Below are 11,695 nucleotides of genomic sequence, written 5' to 3'. Positions count from 1 at the left end.
GTATGAGACTTCAAATCTTTAATGTTTAATGTAAGAAATGTATAAACTGTAAAGCAAAGTTTATCATTGTCCCAGTTTATGCACTTCCTAATAACACAGAGCAGAGCATAAACAGAAAGCAACGTGAAATAAAAGTTTCACATTTAATGGAGCGCACACTCAGCTTGTCTTTCAGGGAACGGTTAGCGCAAGGAATGAAAAGAAAATCGAAATTGTGGTAAGAAGAGTCACGTAAATGACAAGAAACTGGCACGTGGTGACAGAAAGAGGTATATTAGCACCAACTGCTGGTTAGTGTGTGGGCGCATGCGAGTGAAAGACTGACAAATCATTTCCCTGGTCTAAATGGTGGAGAGGTATGTCTTGTGGTGAGACGCATTGGCAGTATGAGGTCATGTACGCTGAAGCTGGTGAAAGAAAGCCTGACTTTCCAACATATCCTATTCCTACACTGCATTACTGAGCATTGCTATGATGAATTATGACACCCATCTGCGATCTCCTGTTGCGGTGACCCCACTCTTCCTGCCGTTGCAAGCTACATCTGAAAGTCAAGCATTGTAGATGTTAACTTGTCTTTTTACAATTGATTTCTTATCCATTGGGGCAGACAGACAATTTACCTGTCCTGTCTGGATTCACTTTAGATGGGTGGCTGTATTCATGGCAACATGACTGAGCATGTAAAACATGCAAACCATTATCACACAGTTCCCATGTGTATGACACAGGAAGGGACGTTGCTCCTGTGGGAACGCTTTCAATGAAAAGAAGGTCTTTTGGTGCCCTTCCTCTTGAGCAGAAATCAGAGCATAAAAACTGGGGGGGAAAATACTAATTTTCGTATCAAATGTTGCCTTCCCAAAGGTGTCAAGCGCACATGCATTCAGTTATGCAGCTGTTTATGTAGCGTTATTGTAAACTGTGGAGCTCTGAGTGTTGCGCTCTCTTAGCGTGCCTCAGGGGGTCAACTGCGCTCAGACACTTGTACCCAAGCTGACATAAACACACATACATATACAAACAGAGTATTCCCTGTAAACCTTACCTTTATATGATAGGCCCTTATAAATAAATAACTCAGCCTCACCTGCCACTGTTTATATCACTGAAATATGCATGGCACCTTTATTAACATTTAAGGGCGGATGCCAAGCAATTGCATTTGCTGTCAAACAAATCTTTCGGTTGTAATTTGTATAATCTAATTCTTCGATGTTATGTTCTCCATAAAGATTTTATTACCTGTTATACTCAGTATTAATGACTGAACTTTATGACACTGGGCAATCTCTTGAAGCAGTGTAGGAGAATGTGATTTTATTCATGTCCCTTAAGTTTATCACAACATATTGGACATCGATTATGGCAACACAGAAAATCTGCCTTTGCAGGGGTCAAGCAGGTCACCCAAAGCCTGTCCATTTCCCATACTGTAACCTTCTAAGAGAATCAGTGTTGTTTCTGTTAAATAATTTAATATCTGGCACCACTTAACATACTCAAGTATTTCTGACATATTTCACAAAATTGAGTACTTGGGATAGTAGGTTTACTGTAGGGGCATGTTTAAAGGGACACTGCACTTTTTTTTTAAATATGCTAATTTTCCAGTTCCCCTAGAGTTAAACATTACATTTTTACCGTTTTGGAATCCATTCAGCTGATCTCCGATTCTGGCGGTACCACTTTTAGCAAAGCTTAGCACAATTCATTGAATCCAATTGGACCATTAGCATTGCGCTCAAAAATAACCAGAGTTTCGATATTTTTCCTTTTTAAAACTTGACTCTTCTGTAGTTACATCATGTACTAAGACCGACGGAAAATTAAAAGTTGCAATTTTCTAGGCCGATATGTCTGGGAACTATACTCTCATTCTGGTGTAGTAATCAAGGACTTTGGTGCCGTAACATGGCTTGCAACAGGCGCAATGATATTATGCACTGCCCAAAAACAGTCCCCTGCTATTGAAAGTAACCAAGGGAACTATTTTCAGGCGCTGCGTAATTTCATTGCGCCTGCTGCAGCCAGGGTACAACAGCAAAGTCCTTGATTAGAATGAGACTATAGAGCCATATTGGCATATAAAATCACTTTTAATTTTCCATTGGTCTCACTAGTACACTATCTAGATCAGTGGTCACCAATCCTGGTCCTGGAGGGCCGGTGTCTCTGCAGAGTTTAGCTCCAACCCTTATCAAACACACCTGAAACACCTTAATTAGCTGCTTCAGGTGTATTTGATTAGGGTTGGAGCTAAACTCTGCAGAGACACCGGCCCTCCAGGACCAGGATTGGTGACCAGTGATCTAGATAGTACACTATCAGACTACAGAAGAGTCAAGTTGTAAATAGGAAAAAAATTGAAACTCTTTGGTTATTTTTTAGCACAATGCTAATGGTCTAATCAGATTCATTGGATTATTCTAAGCTATGCTAAAAGTGGTACCACCAGAATCGGAAATCGGCTGAATGGATTTCAAACGGTAAAAATTCAATATTTAACTCTAGGGGAGTTGGTAAATGAGCCTATTTTCAAAAAAGTGGAATGTCCCTTTAAAGAGGTATCCCTGGCCCTCCTAATTTCATTGGCCATCAAAGGTGCTACTCTGAAATGTTAAACTATGGAAATTTAAAGTGAGCAGCAGACCTTTAATACTTCACATTATTACATCTCTTTAAAAAAAGACATATCTCATTGGGTGCACAGAAGAACGACTCTGGAAATGTATGTGAAAGCAGGGGAAAGAATTCACCAATCCAAACAAGAGGGGCAAACAAAGTCAAAGACGTCTCCCAGTGTTCCTGAGTACACCTTTTCTGTTTCTGCCCAAAGAGACACACTTTGGAGAAGACTTGCACTCCACATTTTGAGGAGGAATACAGATATTCATCAAACCTGTCTGGGGTAATTCCCTTGGACCCGATGTATCCAGGCCTGAAGATGGGGAACCGAGTGGGCCTGATGAGTCAGATAAATCTTCGGTGTCCCTGTGGAACACTGGGACTTTGGCATCTCAGAACAATGCTAGTTTCCAATAAAACCATTGACTTTCGTTGTTCGACAGACTTTTTTTCTGCAAAATTCAAAGATGGATTCAAGATTTCAATGATTAAATGAATTGTATTTGATATATTTTGTATTTGAAAGTATTTTTCATGCTACGGTTGATAAATAGAATAGACATTTGTCATTTTTTGGTTTAACCTATAAAAACAGACTGTACTCTTGTGTGCATAAAAAAAACAAACATGATCTTACAGAAAGTCGTGTTATAGTCACGAGAAATTTGATTAATTTATTTGTGTCCATGGCACAAAATTCAGCTTTTATTCGTGCTTTGAAAACAAATGTATTTTTCGTGTCACTCGCACAAATTTTTTTTGTGTCACTTTATTATTTTCTCTTTTTTCCTATTTTTAAATCATTGTCGCTTGGGGTTAGATTTGGGGTTAGGGTTAGGATGTAATTTTATGTATTGGTTTCTACATGTTTTTCTTCCACTTTTAAAACTATTCTCGCCTAGAGTTGGAGTTTGGGTTAGGATGTCTAAAAATGTAATAGAAAGTGATTCTAAACCCAAGCGCCAATGGTAAGAAAATAGGAAAAAACAATGAGAAAACAATACATAAAATGACACGAAAAAGAAAGTTTTGCCATGGACACGAAAACAATTTATAGAAATTTGTGCACAAGGCACGAATAAAGCTGGGTTTCGTGCCATGGACACGAATAAATTAATTCAATTTTTTGTGACCATAACATGACTTTTCGTGAGATCAGTCTGAATAAAACAGATAACAGTTTAGTATAGGGACCATTTCAAGTTTAACCATGGACCACAAAGCCAGTCATAAGGGTAACTTTTTTGAAATTGAGGTATTCATTAGTCAATTAGACACTGACTAAAAGCTGAATGAATATATTAAGATAGGACAATATTTGGCTGAGATACAACAATTTGAAAATCTGGAATCCAAAAATTGAGAAAAATATCCTTTAAAGTTTTCCAAATAAAGTCATGCATCCACTAACAAAATATATTTATGGAACATGATCTTTACCTAATATCCTAATAATTTTTGACCGAAAAGAAAAAAACTATAATTTTGACCCATACAATGTATTTTGGCCTTTGCTACAAATATATCCATGCTACTTATAACTGCACTCTAAAAATGTCTGGGTTATTGTTGACCCATAATGGGTAAATATTGGACAGAACACATGCACGGCTGGGTTAAAATTGACCCAATGCTGGGTTGTTTTAACCAAACTGCTGGGTGCTTTAACCCAAATGCTGGGTTATTATAACCCATGGTTGCATAACAACAACCCCACATTGGGTAATTTTTAACTCCGCATGTGTTCTGTCTAATATTTACCCATTATGGGTCAAAAATAACCCAGCCATTTTTAGAGTGTGGTTTTGTGGTCAGGGTCACATATTGGTCACTTTCAACTAGTTGCTTATTAGCTTAAATATTGGCTGTTTATTAGTACTTATAAATGACATGATGCTAAAGTCATGGGTTTGATTCCTAGGTAATGTATTTATTACTCATATAAAGTATTCTAATATACTTTTTATGTACATTGTAAATCATTTTAGATACAAAAACTATAACTTTTATCTTCCTGTCGCTCAGTTGATGGTGCATTGTGTTTAGCAGCAAAGGTCATGGGTTCAATCCCAGGGAGCACACATGCTGAAAAATGTTAACCCTGTAATGTACTGTAAGTCACTTTGGATAATTTGGTCTGCCAAATGCATAACTGTAATGTACAGATGTGGCCTTTAAAAATGCGCGTTTTCTCCCGCGGCATTCGCCAATTCGTCTCGCAGAGTCTCGCAGCATTCTGCAAGTGCTTTCGGGGGGGCTACTTTCCATTTTCCCTTAATGTGTTTCGCTTCACAGAATATCCACCAGGTGGCGCATAAAAACATTGCATTGCGTTGTTTCCAGAAGTTAATAAGGGCATTGCTGAATATTTTACATTGCTACTGTATTAAAACAGCAAAGTGATATGTCAACCCATTCTTGCCAGCATAACAGCGCATACAATTATTAAGATACGTGCAATGCGAACTTATAGGAAGTGCAACAGAGAATTTAGTGTGAGCCTAATAAACGCGACTCTATTTACAATGAATATCTTAATTATTTGTGTTGTCGAATTTTGACACCGTTTCATTGTTTGTTCATAATATTTATAATTGTCAGTTTTTCTAAAAGTATCAATATTTTAAACAGATTAATGTGGTATAAAAAAAGACATGTTTTAAAGTTAAAAATGTTGTAAAAAATATAGTAGTATTCTTATATTTTAAGAATAACAATATGATACATTTATACTGCGCTAAAATGCTTCACATATGGAAAGAGGAATTCTTCTCAACCACCACCAATAAAGTTTACAAATTATTCTTTAGAAAAAAAGGCGTTTAAACCCATGCGGGGTGTACAGTTGGCATATGATATCTTTTTTATTTCGTTTTTACATATTTATATTTATAAAATCTTTAATAATAGGCTACCTTTCTTGCGCATATGCAGTCAGTGTTTCTACCTTATTCATAATTGTAAAAAATATTATTGTAAAATAGAATATCACTAAAATAATTTATTAAAGTAACTTAATAAAATGTCTTAATGTCACTTATGTGTTTTTTTAGTTGGTCAAACCAAAATAATTGACGCGAACAGAGAAACTGTGCCTTTTGCGGACGAAAAACACCTCCGAAATGTTGAGTTTATGAATTTTTACAATATGTACTTTGTGAAATGTGTGTGTAAAATAATCAATTTTATAACATGTGGCTGTAGAGACAAACACGCCGCATCGCCTTCCAGATATCTTACACGTTCGCATTCAACACTTTTCAAAACTTATTTATATTAAATCTAATTAATAATTATAAATTATGACATGAGAAAATTAGAATTGTGCAAAGAGCCAATTCAGATATTGTTAATTAAAGCTGTTTATACACCTTTCTGTTATAAATGTTTTAAAAAATATATTAGTATTCTTATATATTAAGAATAACAATATGATACATTTATATTGCGCTAAAATGCGTTACACATGGAAAGAGGAATTATTCTCAACCACCACCAATAAAGTTTAAACATTATTCTTTAGAAAAACGCCTCCGAAGTGTTGAGTTTATGAATATTTACACTTACAATATATACTTTGTGAAATGTGTGTTTAAAATAATAAATTTCATAACTGTAAAGACAAACACGCCGCATTGCATGATTTTATAAATACCGAGGTCCATATAAGTATTTTCCAGGGCATGCACCCCAGGAAAAAAAGCTTCTTATTTCCCTGCTCTACATATATGAATTTTAATACATCAGAAAACCAAAGAATCAAATACCTATAGATTTCAAACCATGTCAGTATGCAGAAGACTTGTGTTGGTCATTAGGAATACATTGTAATAATTATTTTACCATCCTGGGCACACTAGTTGCTGCACACTTTCTCTTCTTTTGTTATTTATTTAACTTTAATGACTTCAACAGGTACTGTTTATTAGGCTTTAAGACTGAATGCAATAAAATGTTCAAGCCAAAATATGAACATTTAAACTCCGTGCACGCGCGCTACGGGTGGATGAAGCGTTGTACCGCGCACGTGATGCATCGCGTTTTCAAGTTCAAGCTTAGCAGAAGTCCAGTGCAACACAGGGAATCTAATCATTATACAGTTAAAAACATATCTTCAAGAATTAAAGGGTGGCGTGGAATGTTGTTAATAAACATGCTGAAAAACGGAAAGTGTATTCTAGTGGTGTAGTCTACGTGATACGCAGGTATACGCCGTATACCCACTAGAAATTGTCAAGGATTTCCGTATACCTACTAAAAATAGCGCGAGGATGCGTAACAGCATGGTTTTGTGACATTTTTAAACTTTTAGTCATAATATAGATGTGAAGCACTGACCATTAAATGCCACACTTGCTACCTTAGCGGGTTGAAATACATATTAGGCAATATACTTCCTGCCGAACTGCGCGATCCGATCGGCGTATGAATTTCTATGAAATCAAATTACTATAGTGACGCGAAAGTGACTGGGGAGCAGACTGGTGTTGCGCCACAAGTGAGTGACAGCAAAGTACCGCGAGAGAGACTCCAGTTATCACATGGAGAAATCTGGTTTGCATCGCTCTCGCGGTACTTTGACATCACCATGAGGTCTGCTTAGCGCCAAATGAAGTCGAACCTGCAGTGTAGCTGCTCACTCGACACTGTAAACAAACAGTCCAGAGAAGTGAACGAGTGCTGCAACATAAACTCCATAGAGTTTACAACGCACATGTGAGTAAACAACATTTAAATCATCAGTCCAGTTTATTACTTTATCTGGAGGTAAGGCTCCAAATACAATAAAATAAGCCCGTAATTATATCCTGATGGTTTTAGCTTTCAGTATGTTTGCTTGTGCTTCACAGTGTTAAACTTTCCTTCTCTGTGTTAATTTATATATCTACGTTCAAGATGTATATGATCTTAAACTTCTGTGAGGAAATTCATGTCTGCGTTGATGTTCAGTTCAGACTTGCAAATTAAAGATCATTTTCTTCACTTTGGTTTGGGTGTCTAATATGCTACATTATGGTCTTGTAATAATAATTAAGTAAAAGCCTATTTTCATTTTTAAACAATGCTTATATTATATGCAAAAAAAGCTTTTATATCAATGACTATGCAAATGAGAGTAACTTCATGGTCATCTTAAATGTGTATTATGGTAATTAAAAACATTTACACCATTAAATTAAACATGGTAATGTTATCAATAGTTGTCAGATAATAGCTATTGAAAGAGTGGATATTTTTCTCCTTCAATCCAAGTGTTTGCCACGGATTGAAGATTGTAAACAGTTTATTTAATTTTAATTAACAGTTGAGTAACTTTTGGCCCTGGGTTAGATGTTGATTAACACTAAACCAGTCTAAAAATCAGTCCAGTTTCCCCAGCTGTAACCCATTGGCTGTTAAAGTCTTTTTTTTCTTATAATAAACTGACATGTTGATAACACATTCAGTTTATGTGTTTATGAGTACACTTTCAGAATGCTCTTAGTTACATGAATATCTATACTGTATGCATCTGTGAGTGTGGTGGTGCTTATGGGCTAGGACGAGTGAGCATAAGGGTGAGAGGGAAAAATCACAGTATACTCACTACAAAAATCTAGACTACACCACTGAACGGAGGTATGGCAAGAATCAGCAGTGAAGCAACCTACCCATTACACAAAAAATGCACACGGCCGCGCCGGTCTCAGTGTGTCTGCATCTATGAAAAAAATGTGCACCACCTGCATGCAGCGAGCACGCGCGCTGCCTGCACGACATCCAATCACTGCAGTCCCACGTTGGTTTGGATGTTGGGACCGTACCAGTACAGCTCAGCAGTGGTGTAGTCTACTAGGAATTGTAAAGGATTTCCGTATACCCGCTAAAAATAGCGTGAGGATGCGTAACAGCATGGTTTTGTGACATTTCAAACTTTTAGTAATAGTGAAGCACTGACCATTAGCATGCTACACTTGCTACTTTAGCGGGTTGAAATGCATATACATATTAGGCTATATATTTGGTGTGTTTGACTTTCTGCCGAACTGCGCGATCCGATCGGCATATGAAATCACTATAGCGGCGCGAAAGTGACGGGGGAGCAGAGTGGTGTGGCGCTACAAAACCCACAGGCGAGTGACAGCAAAGTACCGCGAGAGCGATTCAAAGCGGATTTATCCACGTGATAACTGGAATCGCTCTCGCGGTACTTTGACATCACCAAGAGATCTATACCACTGCAGCTAAGTCACTACATTGACATGGCAGAAGGACGGAATGCCATTTTGTTCTGGGCACTCTTCCTTCACTCTTTCAAGTAGCCTTGGCAGTGCCTGCTTCTAGTGCTACAGTGGAGCGAGTTTTCAGCCATGGTGGCATCATGGCCAATTTGATCTTTTGAAAATGCAATGCAGTATAGGGGCCTCCCTCCACCTGTCCACAGCATGCATTTTATTTCTGTTGTAAGAGGACTTGACATGACTCGAAACTAAAATGGTAGGACTTTGGACTCGACTTGAGACTTGTTGGCTTTGACTTTTGACTCGACTTGGGACTTGCCTCATCTTTGACATGACTTGACTCGGGACTCGAGGGCAAAGACTTACTTGTGACTTGCATAACAATGACTTTGTCCCACCTCTGCTTATAGCTAGACGTCACATGCCGATTGGTCTGCGCTGCGCAGCAAGAAGCCACACGAGCGCTGAGCGTTGAGTCAAATTATAAGACGAGCGTAAGAAAATGACAGAGGTCTGGTCAGGGAATTAACCCAACACAAAAGTGAAAATGATAGCAATGACTCTTTAGATAAGATCTATAGACATGCACATCAGTGTTTTATTTGTCTGGAGAAAAGGACAATTTGATATCCAAAATAGTGTCCAACATAATACTTACTCTATCAATATACTCAAATAAGTAGGGCCTACATGCACTGCTATCAAACGTGATGTGTTTTTGGTGTTGTAATCTGGAACTTGGTGTATATCAAATGTGTTTGTTAAATGTCTCCACATGGAAACGGAATGCCCTCCCCCGCACAGTCCTGCAATGAGAACCAGAAAAACCGGTTTCTAACCATTTTATTTACATGTGAATAGTGAGAGCACCCCCTCAGGAGCTGTAGCAGGGTTTTTGCGGGGTCTTTATAAGCTTAAGCCAGGACTTAGTTTAAATAGGAAATATAACTAGTTTTAACAAACATGCCTTACTAAAAACATTATTTTTCTGCATTTTGAGGCAAAAAAGGGCATGGCCGCCCGGACCTCGGTAATTTTCTGACGCGTGTCTTATTTGACTCAATGCTCAGCGCTCGTTTGACGACTTGCGGCGCCACGCAGCCCGATCGGACGGCATGTGACGTCTTAGCACCGCGAGACAGTAGGCCTACAGTATGCTTTTGAATAGATCTCGCGGTAGTGGGATGTCACAGGCCAACGGGTTTGCGCTGCGCCCCATTAAGTAAGATAAAGTGAAAATTATTCCTAGATGACCAATAAAATCATACCAGGCAGACAGCAAAGGAGGGAGGATACCTCAGTTAGTGGAAGAAATAGGTTAAATTGGGCCGGAGCGCACCGGAGCGCAGCTCCGCCTCCTCGGGTCCACAACACACCTTGCCGGAGCTCCGGTCCGTCTCCTTCAGCAACAGGGTTTGACGCAAAGCGAATAATAACGTTTTCATTCATAAAGTCACGTTTTCTTTGCATGCCTGATAAAATATCATAATTCTTGCAAGTTATTTTGGCAAAAACAAAATTTTATTAAATTCAAGGTTATTTTGGGCTAAACATGGTTTGTTCGTAGTCGGTCTATTTATGAGCTAAATAGTGGCTATATGTACGACGGTGCATAAAACACTTTAAAGAAATTAAACAAACCTTGTAATCGCTGTTAACTTTGCTTACAATGACATACCATACATCTCACAAGTTATTTTGGCAAAAACCACATGTAATTAAATTAATGGTTATTTCTGGGCTAAACGTGGGTTATTCGTAGTCGGTCTATTTGTAAGCTAAATAGTGGCTAGTACAGACGGTGTATAAAACACTTTAAAGAAATGAAACAAAATACCTTAATCGCTTTGAACTTTGTTTACATGATTAAATATCATACATCTCACAAATCATTTTGGCAAAACAACATGTAATTAAATTAATGGTTATTTCTGGGCTAAACGTGGGTTATTCGTAGTCGGTCTATTTGTAAGCTAAATAGTGGCTAAGTACAGACGGTGCATAAAACACTTTAAAGAAATGAAACAAAATACCTTAATTGCTTTGAACTTTGTTTACATTATTAAATATCATAAATCTCACAAATAATTTTGGCAAAACAACATGTAATTAAATTCATGGTTATTTCTGGGCTAAACGTGGTTTATTCGTAGTCGGTCTATTTATGAGCTAAATTATGACTACGTACAGACGATGCATAAAACACTTTAAAGAAATGAAAAGAAATACCTTGTAATCGCTGTTAACTTTGCTTACATGATAAAATAGCATCCATCTCACAAATTATTTTGTCAAAAACCACATGTAACCAAATTAAAGTTTAATTGGGCTAGAAGTGGGCTAGGCACAGCCCGGCTATATCGGGTCTATACTGAAACGAGACGTTGAAATGACGGCTATTGCTTGCTGGGTATAGACTATTGTACTTAATTCCTGAATCCCATTCATTCAGATAGCCTATGGATTTTTTTCCATTCGGCGGAATAAAATAATTAAATTAAGACGAGCTGAATATCATACACTGTTAAGACTGGACAAAACCGTTAGTTTTGTAGGTGTTCAGCTTGGGAGTTATACTCGGTTTAACCAAAAATGGGAATAATAATACAACAGAATATTTGGAATTGGGGCAAGCAGAACATGAATTCACAAATCACAAAAAAATGTAAAATTAGATAAATTAGTTAATGATATTGCGCAAATGCTCTCGGTCTCTTCAAGGTCTACGCGAATTAGAGGTTTGTTATAAGACTCCGTTATACATCACGTCTCTTCTAATTGCACAGAAAAAATGAATCAAATGATGCGCATTTAAGTCGTACATATTTACATATTTTATTTGATGT

This window comes from Paramisgurnus dabryanus, chromosome 7 (assembly GCF_030506205.2).
Source record: "Paramisgurnus dabryanus chromosome 7, PD_genome_1.1, whole genome shotgun sequence".
NCBI lineage: Eukaryota > Metazoa > Chordata > Actinopteri > Cypriniformes > Cobitidae > Paramisgurnus > Paramisgurnus dabryanus.
This window is presented reverse-complemented; position numbering follows the sequence as displayed.